Source organism: Crocuta crocuta, unplaced genomic scaffold (genome assembly GCF_008692635.1).
Source record: "Crocuta crocuta isolate KB4526 unplaced genomic scaffold, BGI_CrCroc_1.0 scaffold28, whole genome shotgun sequence".
Classification (NCBI taxonomy): Eukaryota; Metazoa; Chordata; class Mammalia; order Carnivora; family Hyaenidae; genus Crocuta; species Crocuta crocuta.
Genome location: NW_027533256.1, coordinates 3,387,776 through 3,405,771, shown reverse-complemented (window position 1 = coordinate 3,405,771; position 17,996 = coordinate 3,387,776).

The following is a 17,996-nucleotide window of genomic DNA, read 5'->3' as shown; positions in this document are numbered from 1 at the left end:
ATAGCAAATGTCTCTTAGATATTGATTTCCTTATTTAAAATTTCAACTACAAACACATCTCTAATAACATAAGACTTTAATATATGCGCATTATAGTCCATTTGCTTTAAGGCTCCATTCCTCCCCTAAAAGTAATTTTGCCCAGTTGTCTATCAAATGAATTCGCATTGCAACCACCAAAAATGGTAAAGTAGAAACCAAAACCTTTACCCATGAAAACAATTATTAAGTCGGCAAAGACTGTCAGAATCACCTTTTGTGGAGCTCTAGAATCTAAACAAAAATTTACAATGGCCAGAGGGATGCTAAATGACCCTTTAAAATTGGCCAAAAATAGACCAATGCATCAATGAAACAAATTGAGAACCTAGAAATTAACCCACACACAGTGTCAAGTGATTTTTGACAAAGGTGCCAAAGCGATTCAATAAAACAAAGTCTTCACAACAAACAGTGCCAGAACAACTGGTCAATCACACCCAAAATGTGATTCTAATTATAAACCCTATGCCTTTCAAAAAAATTGACTCAAAGTAGATCACAAACATAAACAAACCACAGAATTATAAAACTTCTAGAAGGTAAAAGAGAAGAAACTCTATGTGGCCTTGAGGTTTGCAAAGTATTTTTAGATACAACACCAAAAGTAAAGCCATGACAATAAGTTAATAATTTGGACTGCACCAAGTTTAAATATATCTGTCCTGTGATAGACACTATTAAAGAATGAAAAGACAAGCCACAAATTTGGAGAAAAGAATTGCAAAATACATATCTAATAAAGGACTTCTGTCTAAGATACACAAAAAACTCTTGGGGCACCTGGGTACTCATTTGGTTAAGTGCCAGACTTTGCCTCAGGTCATGATCTCATGGTTTGTGGGTTCCAGCCCCCTGTTGGGCTCTGTGCTGACAGCTCAGAACCTGGAGCCTGCTTCAGATTCTGTGCCTTGCACTCTCTGTCCCTTCCCCACATTCCCTCTCTCCCTTTCTCTCTCTCTCTCTCAAAAATAAATAAACATCAAAAAATTGTTTTAAATACACGAAGACTAAGAAAAATGAAAAATGGGCAAAAGATCTAAATAGCTGTGTCACCAAAAACCATATGTAAATTGAAAAGAAACATATGTTAAAATGCTTCACATCATATGGTTAATTGATTTCTGCAAAAAATGTCAAGATCATGCAATGGGTAGAAAGTAGTCTTGTCAATAATATTTCTAGGACAAATAGAGATCCACATGCAAAAGAAGGAAGTCTGACTCCATGATGATTAATTGTATGTGTCAACTTGACTGGGTCATGGTACCCAGTTTTGGTCAAACACCAGTTTAGACAGTGCTGTGAAAGTATTCTTAGACATTATTAATATTTAAACAAGTAGACTTTGAGTAAAGAAGGTTACCCCAGTAATGTGAATCAGCCTCATCCATTAGCTGAAGGCCTTAAGAGAAAAGATTGACGGTCCCTCAAGTAAGAAGGGATTATCCCTCCATCTACATTCAGACCCAAGACTCAACATTTTAACTTCTCTGCTTGCTGCTCTCCCCTGCAGATCTTGAGTTTGCCAGCCCCCCACAATCTCATGAACCAATTCCTTAGAATAAATTTCTCTCTCTTTCTCACCCTAATTCAGACCCCTACCTCCCTACCCCATACCACATAAAATAATTATCTCAAACAGATAAAATGCTTACAGACGAGAGGTAAACCTATAAAGCCATTAGAGGAAAACAGATGAAAATGCTTTTTTTGTGTGTGAAATGTGTATTTTTCCATAATATTTTTTAAAAAGTGTAGCATTCAGAAAACTCAAACTAAATAGTTCAATGGAAAAACATATCTGAAAATGGGAAAGCTACATATACATTTTTCCTTTATTCCATCCTGGCCCACTCCATCTCTCCCCTGCCACCCATAGGCTGGAATGCTTAGTCAAAGACATATCTATTTTAGTAATCTCTGTCACAGTTTCTTCACTTCCTTTCAAATGCCTGGCTTGGATATAGAATGACATAAACACATTATTCAACATTCTATCACTAGAAATGTCTACTTCAGTTCTATCATTGACTTAAACCTCACAGTTTGTCTCTGACAATAATAATATCAAGTGGTTCTTTCAAGAAAATATTCTACCTTCTGGGGTATGGAGCATAGACAAGAATGTAAATTTGCAGGGCTAAAATCACAAAAATTAGGACTGAAAATTTGGAAACATATGAGGCAGGAGAAACCAAAATCAGTAAATAAAGTGCAATGAATGTTATTCAGTGGTGTTGGAACTTTAGAGATTTGCTGGGAGTAATATGGAAAAATGGAGAAAAATTAAAATGTATGATAGTAATATTTGTGGAGATGAGGCTACAGGGATTGAATTAGAAAGGGGACCTGCATTGTATGGAGAATGAATTGGAGGACATTTAAGTCTCTTCCAATCCTATAGAAATATTATAATATCATGTATTTATATTATATTAACTATGTTAATTAGTTGATTAATATCAGTGTGTTTATATAATTTAAAGTATAGTTAATTGTCTGAGAGTGGATGATAAAAAGGATGGTTAGAGCAGTGCTGAAAAATGAATCAGATATAGGTACATACTGATAGAAATAATGAGTTGGTGTTAATCAATAATTTTCAAATTACCTCCTGTAGTTAAATAATTTGAAATATCAGAAGACCTGCTAAGGAAATTAGAGAAGCAAGAGACAATTAAGTCCTTGCTAGAGATGTTAGCTAACGCTTCTGTGGATGAAGACAGAGAAAATATCATATTCACATAATTATGGCACGATATGCACATTCTTCTAATGTAAGACTTAGGAAGTAAGGAATCCTTTTTGGTACCCCAAAGCAATAATCTCCTGAAAACTTAATGGTAAAAATGGGGATTACTGTGGATTGGGATGGAAGAGTGAGGGTGTAAGACAATTCTCAAGATATGCAGATAGATATGAGACCAGGAATAAAAATTTAATGCTATTCAAAGCATTAAAAGTATAGAAAGGAAAATAGAAAAAAGAGAAATATCTCAGAGGTAAAACACGTAGAAGGCAAGTAGGCATGAAATTAATAATTATTTTTAAATGCTAACATGTTGAATTCATTTTAAAATCTGGCTTTAATAAGAAAAGTAGGCAGGAGCATTTTGCACAATTAGATAGTAATGGAGAATTTGTAAAATATCTATTAATAAAATGTAGCAAAGTGAATATTTTTTGAAATGAGCATTAAAAACCATTAGGTTTAGATAAAGTTATTCTAATATGATGAGGAAATTATCTAATTTGACAAAAAGAATTTATTTTGAAATGGCAAAGTAAGGTAGAACAAGGAATGCAATTAGGAAAAGTACAGACAGTCTAGTTCTTTCATCAAATATACTAGGCTATTCTGCAAATTATTTCTATTCACATTAGTAGGATAAGGATTTTAAAACAAACTGAAATATTAAAATGGCAAAAGAGATTGATCACCATATACTGACTAGAATTTATGAGTTGCATTTGGAAGAGATCAATTGTCCTGTCCCACGAATAAGGTCCTCTCACTCCTATTTAGTCCTCTTTCTAAGGTTTGTATAGAATTTCCATTTATCACTTGATAATGCCCTCCCATGTCATGGAGATGACTATAGGATGTTCTGGCTTTCGAACACACTGTGTCCCCAAGCAGCCAGAGAAATTGTCTTATTTTTACAAAGTTTTCCACTGAAAACCTTATGAAAATTTGTCTTAGAATAAAATCTTAGGTCCCAATTAAGACTTATTGGGACTTATTTCAAGCTACCTTTCCAATATCTTCTAATATTACCCTTTCCTCACCCTTCTCCCCCATACACACATTTCAGTCAGTCTTGGCATCTCCTTGCTGTTCTTTAAGAATACTAGTCACGTTGTTTCCTTAGAACACTCAAGGTTGCAATTCCTTCTGTCTGATGTACCCTTATCTCAAATATTCTCACTAGTCCCTCAACACATTTATATCCCTGATCGAGTCATTTCTTCAGAGAGACTTTCTCTGGCCAAGCTGTCTAAAACAGCAGACTAACCTACTGTGTTTTTTTTTTTCTTGTAACAATTGTCACTACATCTACTTCATTTATCTGTTCATGTGTTAATTTTAATGTCTCCATTTATTATCTGTCTCCTCTATGAGACTATATGTTTCATGAAGTTGATGCCTTTGTCTGTCTGGTTTAAGGTTGGATTCTCATGTTTGGTAGAGGTTATGGGCTCAATAAGCATATATTGAATGAAATAAATAAGGAAAGAATAGACAAATATGCCCGGTTCAAGGTCCCCTGTGGTGTAGTTCAAAGAACTCTAAAAGCCTGTCTAAGAAAAAGTCCCCTCTTATTGGTATCTTAGACATTTCACTTTCTGTGTCATCTTTTGACCCAAGGTATATAAATACCATATGTATGCTACTTCTTATGCTTTATACTTCTATAATCTTTCTTTTTCACAATGTGGGAAGCTTTCCTGGATGGAGTCTTTTATGGGAGGATCAGAGGTGAGGGTATAAATGGCATGCCTATTAAGTTTGAGGAGGAAAGCAAATAACAATTGTGAATGGTAGAAAAGAGGAAGAAATATGGAAGCAATGCCTTATAAAAAGTGATGTCATTGACGACTTCCAGATGCTGAGTTTCTTAATATTGACTGGGTTCAGGGAAAGTAAAACATGGAAGACACCTTGGATAATGACTTTGAATGGAACTTCAAGCCCACGATGTCCATAATGAATATGAGACATAATAATTGCCTGTACAAACTTTATTCATAGCTAGACTTATGCCTCAAACTTGTTTGCTCTTTCTACTGAGCTGAACTGCAACAAGTATAATCATCTTGCACAATTTCATCTCTTAGGCCTGAAGTCACAACTAAAAGCCATTACCCAAAGAAGCAGTCTGTTAGTTCTTCATCCTGAAGCATAACTTTAAAGAACAAGGCCATCTCAATTACAGAGAAGAGACTGCACCCCATAGTTCTACTGAGTGTTCTTCTACTATTCTCACTGAAAACTATTTTCCAATGATTTCTGATGACAAGTTAATAAAAACCATCAACAGAGAGGATTGGAAGATATAAAGAAGACTTGTAGAAATCACTACAAATGAATAAAATTAAATTTGATTAATTTATGTTAATTTGCTTCTCCTGATCATGAACAATGTTAAACATCTTTTTCACTTATTTTCTATTTAGATTTAATTTTTGGTGCAATGTCTATTCATGTCTTTTCACCAATTTTTGAGTAGAAGACTTGTTTGTTTTTGTTTTCTTTTGGAGAGAGACAGAGGGAAAATGTGGGCCAAAGAGAGGGAGAGAGAGAGAAACAGACAGGCAGGCAGACGGACAGACAGACAGACAGACAGAATCTTAAGCAGGCTCCATACTCAGCACAGAGCCCGATGCCAGTCTCAATTCCACAACCCTGGGATCATGACCTGACCTGAAATCAAAAGTTGGGCGGACAGCCTACTGAGCCACTCAGGCATCCCAGAATGCTTGTTTCATTATGGTTGAGTTTTGAGAATTCTAAAAACCTATTCCAAATGCAAGTACTTTATCAGTATATGATTTGCAAATATTTTTTTACCATTCCATATCAATTTTTCTTCTTCATAACAGGGTCTTTCATGAAGAAACAATTTTAACTTTGATGAAATCTATTTGCCAATTTCTTTAATGGATTGTACTTTTGGTTCATGTATATGAATACTTTGCCTAGCACTAGATAGTGAAACTTTTATTTTATGTTTATTTCTAACATTTTTATAATTTTTATGTTTTAAACTTATGTTTAGTGTCTGCCATTAATGTGGGGAAGTTTTTGGCTATTCTTACTTCAAGTGCTTCTCTTATTCTGTTCTCATTTTCTTTTCCTTTTGATATCCCAGTTACATCTTTGGCATTGCTCCAGTCTTAGGATATTTGCTTTTTTCATTCAATTTTTTGTTTTTGTTTTGTTTGTTTTTTTGTTTTTTTGCAATTCAGTTTGGGTATTGTTTATTATAAGTCAAGCTCAATAATTATTTTCCTGAACCCTGTGAAGTTTTCTGAAGAGCCTTTTAAAAGCTTTCTTCATTTCTATTACACTGTGTTTTATTTCTAGGGTTTATTTTTAAATATTTCTCTAAATTCCCACATCTCTGTTTACATTGCCACTCTGCTCTTGCATACTGTCTACTTTTGCCATTGAAATCCTTAACATATAAATCATAGTTATTTTAAATCACCCATCTGATAAGTCCAATATCTGTGTCATGTTGAATCTGATTTTGATGATTGCTTTGCATATGTCTTCTGGGTTTTCTTTGTTGAAATTCAAACATGATGGATCAGATATTAAAAACTTAGGCACATAGGCATATAGTATAAAAATTTGTGGTAATCAGAATATGCTGTGTTTCACATGTGTGATAGCTATAGTGGTTAAAAGACTCAAATTCCTCTAGCTTTAAGGTTGTTAGAGGGGGGTCTCCTCTTAGTCTTGGGCTTCCCTAAATACCCACCATCAAAAAGAAGTAATATTTTCCAACTCCTTTAATTGTAATCCACTGTTATTATATTGAGGCCCTCTTGGTGGTAGTAAAGTATGAAGGTATGAAGAGCATTCTATAATATTTCTATGATATATCACTCTTTTTTGGGTCTGTGTCTACAGATAGTGACTTTTACTCACATTTCTCCAGTGGCATATCTTTTCCCTCCATCCCCCTAATTGCTTCCCTGGTATTTCCAATTGATTTTCCTGAATCCTTGACCTCTGTTGACTATGATATTTTTCTCCTCTAGATGAGGAAGGAAGGTTGGAAGAGTTATAGGGAAAGGGATACCATTTTTCCAGCTGGAATAAAGTTTCGGAAAAAGGCTTAGAATTTAGGTCATTTTTACAAAAAGGATCTGAATATATTTCACACTGATTATGCCTCCCTCCCACTGCCAAAGATACCAGAACAATTTTCCCAGATATTCACCGTGAGAGCTTGGTAGAGTACCAGAATGTACAGACACCAAAAGTGTAGGAGCCTGCCTAATGACTGTAGCTCCCAGGAGTTGCTCATCTCCATTTATCAAAATTATCATTTGCATTCCTGCCAGTTAATGGCTCCATTAGTGTCTGGTCAAGATAAGTGGATCTCAACTATGTCTCTGGATGACTTCGTCTTTCCGTATTTCAGACCGGCAGGTAGCCCTTGACTTCAATTCTCCGACAGGCCAAGGAAAACTTGTTGATTTTCAGTTTGTCAAGCTTTCCCTGGTTATAAAGATGAGAGTGGGGACCACAAGCCCTTTACATGCGGGTGCTGAAACTGGAGGTCGCCTCTCATTGATTTAAAAGACTGTATCAATGTCTAAACTTGCATGTGATTGGTAATATTGGGATAGAGTATTTAAAGAATATATAAAGATTACAACAATGAAATGGCAATCTATAATGGCAATGTGATATTTCTAGATTTCCTTTCAGTAAATGAAAGACAAAATTTAACATTTCTAAGTATACAGCAGATTTTAAAACATAAGTAATAGAATTTTCTAAGAAACACAGACATAACCCTGTGTTTGATCCATCAACAGTACAAGTTGACCGGTGAGGAACATGGTTTTGAATATGCAGATCCCCTTATACATGGATTTTAAAAATAAATACAGTACAAAACTATAAATACATTTTCTCCTCCTTATGATTTTCTTAATAACACTTTCTTTTCTCTACTTTACTTTATTGTAAGAATATAGTATACAATACATTTAACATTAAAAAATGTGTTATTTGACGTCAAGCTATTAGGACGGCTTCTGGTCAACACTAAGCTATTAGTAGTTAAGTTTTTGAAGAGTCAATTACACATAAATTTTCAGCTGGGGGTTCAGCACCCCTCCCCCTCACGTTGAAGTGCTAACCACTCTAAAAGGTGGGAATGATATCTCATTGTGGTTTGGATTTGCATCTCCTTGATAATTAGTGATGTTGAGGACATTTTCATGTACCTGTTGGCTATTTGTATGTCTTCATTGGAAGAATGCCTATTTAATTCCTCTGACCACTTTTTAATATGGTGCTGTTAGAAGGTGGAGGAGAGAGAGCAAAATATCCTCTAACCTGAGAAGTCACTTTGAGACTGGAAAACAAAGCAAGCCACTCTATACCATTTAAACAGAATTTTATTCAAGTTAACTAACTGACAGGTACAGCACAATCCATGGCAGCTGTTCAGTTATTGTCCACAAAGTCTGGACCTTAATCCACATATTTTATAGAGTGAAGGGATCATTATGTGAGGACAAATAATAGTTATCTAAAGTGACACCATCTATGCACCCAAGGGAAGCTCAGTACAAACCTTCCTGCATTCTGGTCAGAGCATATGTTAACCTTCAAGGCCCTTCTGAACGCATAGCCTCAAGGGAAGGCGTTGCACAGACAGTAACAAAATGGAAGGCCAAAGACGGAGTCCATATTGACAGCATTCCTACAAATGGGTTTTTGCTGTTGACTTGAATGAGTACTTTATATACCTTGGTTATTGCCATTTATCAGATACATAATTCAAAAATATTTTCTACCACTCTGTAGGTTACCTTTTCATTCTATTGTTTCTTTTGCTATGCAGAAGTTTTGAGGTTGGTATAATATTACTGTTTTGTTTTTTAATTTTGTTACCTATGCTTTTGGTATCCTATCCAGAAAGTTGTTAAGTTGTTGCTGAGATGAATATCAAAGAGCTTTCCCCCTATGTTTTCTTCCAGGAGTTTTAGGGATTCAATTCTTATGTATAAGTATTTAGCCTATTTTAAGTTAACCTTTGTGAGTGTTTTAAGATAGGGGTTCACTTTATTCTTCTGCATGTCGTTATCCATATTTCCCCAAATCATTTATTGAAGGGACTAACACTTCTGCATTGAGTATTCTTGACTTCATTGTCCAGTATTAGTTGACCATACATATGACAACTTACTTCTGAGTGGTAAATTCTGTTTCATTGGTCTCTGTGTCTGTTTTCATGCCAATGGCTGTAATATTTGGATTACTATAGCTTTGTACTGTAGTTTGAAATGAGGAAGTGTGATGTCTCCAAGCTGTGCTCTTTGTTCTTGGGATTGCTTTAGCTATTGTGAATAATACAGCTATTAACATTTATGTACAAGTTTTTGATGCGTATGTTTTTATTTCTCAGGCTTATTTTGCTGTGTTGCTAAACTTTCATAAGTGGACTCTAAGGCTCTCCCAGAACTGCTTTTATTCATGCAGAGTTGTTTAATCATTGATCTTGGTGGGGGACATGGAGCCTGTGTTCTCCTCTGTTGTCACTTCTTTCTTTTCTTACCCTCAAATGTTGTGACTCTTTGTCATTCCCACTTAGAAAATTCTACACTTCCATCTACATTGAGCCTGTGTTCCCTCCTGGATGGTGTTTCAGTAAAATATACATGAGTGGACTGCAAATTTATGATGTGGGTCCTTAATGTTGCTGACAAATTAGATCATAACTTCTTAGTTGATTCAGTAACAACACTCAATTCTTTTGCACTTTTTTCTTTCTCCTTAATTACCGTATTTCTTCTGGTATAGCTCAGAGATAAAGAACATGCTTTTTGTTAGGAAAATGTAAATGATCAGAATATAATTTTCACAGGCACCCAAGACCACATCTACGCATTAGCATATGTACTCATATATTTAGTATTATTTTTTGTTTCTCATGTCCAGTGAAATACTTGTATTCTAATTTTATTCTCTCACTTTTCTCCAAGAATTTTGGTCTAATAATTTTTGAGAACTTCTACTACAAATATCAGTTTTCCCACTCTATTGAATCATTGACTTATTGGCTAGTCACATCAGTGGATATGTGATACTAGACATAATGCTTTTAAAATGCACTCTCCTGGGGCATCTGGGTGGCTCAGTCATTAAGGTTCTGACCTCAGTTCAGGTCATGACCCTGAAGTTAATGAGTTCGAGCCCCGCATGGGACTCTGTGCTGACAGCTCAGAGCCTGGAGCCTGCTTCAAATTCTGTGTCTCTGCCTCTCTCTGCCCCTCCCCAGCTCATGCTCACTCTCTCTCTCTCTTTCTCTCTCTCAATTAAATTAAACATTTAAATAAATAAATAGATAAATAGAGTTAAAAAATAAATAAAATGCACTCTCCTGATGCCTTAACAAGAAATTTGCTCCATTATAAAGCAAACTAAACTGCAATATTATATTTTGATCAATGGTTGGTGAGAAAGAAATTCTGAATGTATCATTTAAAGGGATAGTAAACTTCTTACAAAGTGGAAGGAAATGGAACTACACAGACACTATTTAAGACTGTCACCTTCATATGATCCAATGTTTAGACTCCAGGTCAGTGTTGCCTCAGAACATGTATTACAGTAATAATAGAAAACGAATTGTATTTTTATTATGGGTATAAGTCCAATAAAAACAAAACACTGTTTCCCAAATAATGAGAAACTTACCATCTCCACCAATATTTCCCCAAGAGTTCAGCATCTAGATCATCTTTTTTTTTCTTTAATTAAATTTCCTTTCCTTCCATTGTCTAAGGATTTCTGCTTTGGGCAATAGTTTGTGGCTAAAGCTTTCCTCGGACATAGTGTAACAGAAAGAATAGAGAAATGCAAAACTACCCAGCTGGCATTCAAATATTTCCCACTTTTAATCCCAGTAAGTAAATATGTTCAATTCCTACATGAAACAAAGTCTCAATTGATTAGATTTTCAGAGCAAGTCCATTCCTCTGTGTATCATGTTATCCATATCCAGTATTAAATTACTAATAGATACCTGGTAGTATCTATGAAGAGTACAACTTTCTCCTATGAGCAGCAATCAACATTCAGAGATTTTTAAGGATTAAAAAAAATGGGTGTAACAAATCCTATTGAAAGGTCAAAATTAATCCAGTCTCCTTTATAATTCTCTTATGCAAATTGTAAAGTTTTTTTTTTCCTTCCAGCTTAATGGGTACTGACCATTAGAATTCCAAATATATGACACTTATTTAAATATAACTTACTGCTAGACAGGACTTCTAGTAAGCCACAGTGGGGAATTGAATAGATAAAAAAATAAAATCTAAGAGGAGAGACTATCTGGCATCAAAAATGGCTCGGTAGGATACAAATAAGTAAAACATGGGGATGAAATGAATTGGAACTGAATCTATTTGCATTAGGGATTGAACATGATGTGCTCAGTAGGAAGGTTTGAAACACTTCACTGAACAATAGAAAAATAAGTTGAATATTTTAGCAATGTTTCAGAATTCCCCCAAATGAGCTTTTGTTGTATAACCCATTTCAGCCATTTTCTTTCCAAAAGTAATGGTTTCTTAATATGTCCTTTAAAAAAAAAAAAAAAAACTTATGATTTTCCCTCAAATGCAGTCAAAAGTTCCAATACAAATGAAATTTCTCTCTGAGCAGCCACTTTCTTTTGGTGGTTCCAAAGGATTTTTGGTTGATGCTATAGTGTTGCTGATTTTAACTTGACCTAGGTTTAGCTTCTTTTGCTCTTACCAAAACTATTCCCTTCAAAGTGCTTTCACATGAGGAACGGACAACATGAAACGAGCCCATGTTCCCTGAAGAAGCCCTGTGTCTTGTGATTATTCTCAAATGTAATTAATTGCGTGATAAGAAAGCACTGCCTTTTGCCATCTATTTGTTTGTTCGTATGCTTGTTTGTTTCAGCTAATAGTATGTCTACATCCCCATCTGTATTAGTTTGCAAGACTGGCCTAACGAAATACCATAAAAGGGGTGGCTTCAATGGCAGAAATGTATTTCCTCACAGTTCTAGAGACCAGAAGTCCAAGACCGAATTGTAGGCACTGTTGGTTTCTCCTGATGTGTCTTCTTGTCTTTCAGATATCCACCTCACTATGTCGTTACATGGACTTTCCTCAATGGGTATGCTTCCCTCGTTCCTCTTTTTGTGCATCCAAATTTCATCTTCTTATAAAGACACCAGTCATATTGGATTAGGTCATTCATATTAGTTTTAATTACCTCTCTACAGGCCCATCTCCAAATACAGTCAGATTCTGAGTTACTGGAGGTTAAGGTTCTAAAATATGAGTTTGGGGAAGACACAGTTTAGCCCAGAACATCATCCAGAATGAATCCATCACACCATGTAAATTTTCAAATGAGAGAAGTACAGAAATTATCCTAAAAAGTAATGGAGACCACTATTTACATTATTGTATAAGGTTCTGCGTGAGACCCAGTATAAGTGAGTTCTAATACTTTGTAGTTATGACCACATACTAAAAGTTTGACATTGAAAAGAGTCAGAAATAGTTTCTTGGCAAATTTTATCTCTTATAAGGCATAACAATGCACTATCAGTGCAGATAAAGAACACCCGGAAGCTAATAAGAATGGAACTCTGCCTATTCAGTGAGCAGTCTACACTGAATTTTGTTGAATGAATAAGTGAATGAATAAAGAGGGCATTAAGGGTGTGCCACTGAGACATTCTGGTTACCCAAAAATGCTGATGCCTTCCCATAGTATGAATATGAGAATGAAATAAAATACTTTATGAAGTGATTATAATGCATTTGCAGATTATTTTGGATTTATTTTACATAAGCAAAGAAACAAACACTAAACTGACTGTAGCATTAAACAAAAAGCTTCTAGGATTTAGCCTTCCATACAAACCTCATCTCCTGCCATGATCACACTTTGATGTTTTGAAAATTCAATACACGGCTGCAGGCAATCTGCTTTCTTCACAGCCCAGGGCTAATCTCATGCAAGAAGGTGCTCATGTTGTCCTTCTCATCTATCTCAGCTCTGTTCCAACAAGATCACTAGTTGGAAGCATTTCCATATTTTAGACCACCAGGTAGAATTAGGTATTCCACCCCATTGCCTCCATTGAATTTGGTGTGACTTTTTGCTTATAGGTATGAATATATGCCATGCAAACAATATAGGGAATATCTTGAAATTTTATTTACAGAAACATGTGTAATTCTCATTCCATACCTAACTCTTTTATTTTTGGTAAAGCCTGGGCGGGCCATAAAATCAAATTAAGAAAACACCCAAAATTAGCTAAATTTGGAGAACTCTGCCACTAGTGGCCATGGTGCCAAAGAGGCCCTGAGGTAAGTGCAGAGGATTTCTTAAAACTCAGCCCTTGTTTCTGTTAAATAGCGTCAGTTTGTATTGTACTTATGTATTGTGAGTCCGTATAATGTTCTTAAAATGAATTTGAACCCTATCACACAATAAACAATAATACAGTGTTTGTACTTAATTAATCTTGACTCTTACCCTTATATATTTATAAAAGTATAAGGCAAAATACGTGCTGCGATAAATAACAGAAGAAAGAAATAAAGAAAAAAATAACTGCTCATAATTTCTCAATTTCCTACAGCCTCCCTTCCCCTTCATATGAATATGCATTTACATCTGTATCAATGCTCATGTTTACATATAAACTCAAAAACTAATTTTTTTTTAGATCATAGTATAATCACTACACAGACATTTCTCATTTCCATTCCTCCNGGCTGGAACAAACAATAATAGTTATTGGAGTTTTTAAATAAATATTCCAGCTCTTTCTCCTCTAGCTTATTCAACTTCTTCACCTACTGAAAGATAAGCATGACCATAAGACTTGCTGTGACCAATAAGATATGAACAAATCAAATTTATGTATTACCTCTCCGAAGATGCTATATAGACAGTGGCCACTTCACTACAGTCTCTTTTTCTAGAGAAAGTAAACATTTGAGATGGTAACTGATGCTCCAGGCACCTCTGCTGACATGGATGGATATACAGGGAGCATTGTTGTTTTTAAGACAGTGAGATTTGGGGATTGTTACTGCAGTAAACCATACTATTCTGAACCAGGACAGGAAGGTCAAGTCCTTTATTTTTTTAAATTTCACAATATGAATTTATAACAATATAGTCACTCACTTTCCAAGTGATAAATGTTGGATTATTCTTTAACCAATCACTTTATACATATATTGTCAAAACTGGTGGTTTTATCTGTAAAGGACAATTTCTCTAAAGTTCTGAGTCACATGGAATGGTTGAAATGTTCACATTGCTAGTTGCAAGGCTAAATAGGAATTTGAATAAGTGGTGGGTAGGACATGAAGAGAGGTATGAGAAATTATAATAATCACAAAAAACAATATACTAATATACATAAAAATTATAATACAAAAAGCCAATATGGTAATATATATGAATAACTATTATGAATAATTCATTATTCTAAGTACTTTACTTATTTAATAAGTTCATTTCATGAGGTGGGTGCCAGTGCATTCCCCTTTTACAGAAGGTGCCTTAACCAAAAAACAAATAAATTAATTCATTGCTTAAGGTCACAAGGCTAGTAAAAGGTGGAGCTAGGAATTGGAGGCAGCTAGTAATCTAAGATGATATCACCTCTTTTATGGGTCCATAAAACTAGAAACACACACACACATTTTTTGATGAAAATATTTCTCAGAATTGCTAAAATTTAAATAAAAACTTATAAATAACTACCTACCACTACCTTTGGGTATCAACCCTGCTCTCCCACTTCTTTATCCCCAAAATCCCCTCTCTCATTCTGATTTACAAAGGGAAATAATTTCCCCAGATGTTAAAATATGAAAGAGCTGAAGAGCCATTCTTAGTGATTTGGATTAAATAAAAATATAGAGAATGTGTAGAAAACATATAGAATATATGTGTGGAAATATGAATGATTTTCATGACAATCCTTATCCAGAAAATAGCCATGGTTACTACTAGTTAGTATATTGTGTTATTTTTCAGTAGGTATATTTAATACTTTAGTTCCTCACAAATAATGTTTCCATTCACTTTATATTTATACTGGCTACACAGTCAGGACTTTCATAATTTTTTCTCTCTACCTTTATATGCAGTTGAGGCCATGGTAGATGATTTCATAATGCTAAAAATGTGTTGTTTTTTTAAAAACTGCATTTTACTATAAGCTGTCATGTTTCAAGATTTTGCATTTTCTTGTCAAAGTCTTACTTGTTTACTGGAGACTTTCCTCTCTTTTTAATATCCAATGAATTCAGAAGTTGTTTGCCTCCTGGGTTAGGCAAACCCAGTGACTGGCTTAAGGTTGTTTAATTACATAAACATTACCAAATGAGCATTTGGTGTATAAATCTAGTTTGCAAAGATGTGGTAAATAAATTGATACTACTTACCCAAGAAAATCACCATTTAAAAAATTGGGGGCGGGGGGGCTTTTTAAGTTTTTTATTTTAATTCCAGTTAGTTAACATACAGTGTTATCATAGTTGCAGCTGTACAAATACAGTGATTTAACACTTCCATATGACACCCAGCGCTCATCATGACAACTACACTCCTTAATCTTCATCACCTATTTCACCCATCCCCCAACCTCCTCCCCTTTGTTCTCTATAGTTTAGAGTCTGTTTCTTGATTCCTCTCTCTCTCTCTCTCTCTCTGTCTCTTTTCCTCCCACTCTTCATTTGTTTTGTTTCTTAAATTACATTCCATTATAGATAGATAGATAGATAGATAGATAGATAGATAGATAGATATCTTCTTTGTATATTCATCAATCAATGGACACTTGAATTACTTCCATAATTTGACTATGGTAAATAATGCTTTATAAACATAGAGGTTGTGTATCCCTTTGAATTACTGTTTTTGTATTCTTTGGGTAAATATCCTGTAGTGTGATTACTAGATCATAGGGGAGTTCTATTTTTAGCTTCTGAGGAGACTTTTTACTATTTTCCACAATTGGCCACAACAGTTTTCATTCCCATCAACAGTGTATGAGTTGAGTTTTCCTCCACATCCTTGCCAAAATCTATTGTTTTTTGTTGTTGTTATTTTTGTTGTTGCTTTTGCTTTCAGCCATATCTCATCATGTTTTTGATTTGTATTTCCCTGATGATGAATGATGTTGAACATCTTTTTATGTGTCTATTAGTCATCTGGATATCTTCTTTGGAAAAGTGCCTGTTCCTGTTTTCTGCTCATTTCTTAACTGGGTTATTTGTTTTATGAAGTGGAGTTTGGTAAGTTCTTCATAGATTTTGGCTACTAACCCTTTATCAGATAGGTCATTTGCAAATATCTTCTCCCATTCCATAGGTTGCCTTTTAGTTTTGTTGCTTGTTTCCTTTGCTGTGCAGAAGCTTTTTATTTTGATGTAGTCCCAATAGTTTATTTTTGCTTTTGTTTCTCTTGCCTCAGGAGACATATCTAGAAAAATAGTTGCTATGGCTGACGTCAAAGAAGTTCTTTTCTAGGATTTTTGCCTGTGTTCTCTTCAGGGATTTTTATGTTTTCAGATCTCATAGTTAGATCTCTAGTCACTTTTTCCCTTTCTTAATTTAAATTTTAGTTAGTTTACATACAGTGCAATATTGTTTTCAAGAGTAGAATTCAGTGATTTATTACTTACATACATTACATATATTGTGCTCATCACAATAAGTGTCCTCCTTAGTACCCATCAGCCATCTAGCCCATCTCCCACCCACTTCTTTCCATTGACTCATAGTTTGTTTTCTATCAAGAGTTTCTTGTGGCTTCTTTCCCTCTCCTCTCCCTGGCTTCCCGTATGTTCATCTATTTTGTTTCTAAAATTTCATGAGTGAAATCATGTGGTATTTTTCTGTCTCTGATTGATTTATTTCACTTACCATAATACAATCTAGCTCCATCCATGTTGTGGCAAATGGCAAGTATTCAAGATTTCATTCTTTTTGATGGCTGAGTAATAGTCCATGGTATATATGTATCTTCTTTATCCATTCATCAACTGATGGAGATTTGGGTTGTCTCCATAGTTTGGTTATTGTTGACAGTGCTACTATAAATATTGGGGTATGTGTACCACTTAGAATCTGGATTTTTGTATCTTTTGGATAAATACCTAATAGTGCAATTGCTGGATCATAGGATAGTTCTATTTTTAGTCTCTTGAGGAACCTCCATACAGTTCTCCAGTACAGAGATACTAACACTTTATCAGATACGTCATTTACAAATATCTTCTTCTATTCTTTAGGCTGCCTTTCAGTTTTGCTGATTGTTTCCTTCACTGTGCAGAAGCTTTTCATCTTGATGAAGTCCCATTAGTTCATGTTTGTTTTTGTTTCTCTTGCCTTTGGCAATATGTCTAGTAAGAAGTTGCTCCTGCCAAGGTGAAAGAGGTTGCTGCCTGTGTTCTCCTCTAGGATTTTGATGGTTTCCTGTCTCACATATAGGTCTTTCATCCATTTTGAATTTATTTCTGTGTATTGTGTAAGAAGATATCCAGTTTCATTCTTCTGCATGTTGCTAGTTAGTTTTCCCAGCACCATTTGTTGAAAAGACTGTCTTTTTCCCATTGGAAAAAGAATTTTTTTTCCTGCTTTGTCCAAGATTAATTGATGATTAATTTCTGAATTTCCTATTCTGTTCCAGTGATATGAGTGCTTATTTTTGTACCACTACCATACTTTTTTTTTGGATCATTCTAGCCTTGTAATATAGCTTAAAGTTCGAAATTGTGATGCCTCCAGCTTTGCTTTTCTTTTTCAAGGTTGCTTTGGCTATTTGGGTCTTTATTATTGCCATACAAACTTAGGATTGTTTGTTCTGTTCTGTGAAAAATTCTGTTGGTATTCTGATAGAGATTGCATTAAATGTGTAGATTGTTTTTTATTGCATTTTAACAATATTTTATTTTATTTTTATTTTTATTGCATTTTAACAGTATTTGTTCTTCCAATCCATGAGCATGGAATGCTTTTCCATTTCTTTGTGTCATCTTCAATGCATTTCATCAGTGTTTTATAGGTCTTTCACCTCTCTGATTAGGTTTATTCCTAGGTTGTATTATTTTTGGTGCAATTGTAAATGGGATCTTCTTAATTTTTTCTTTCTGCTGCTTTTTAATTGATATATAGAAATT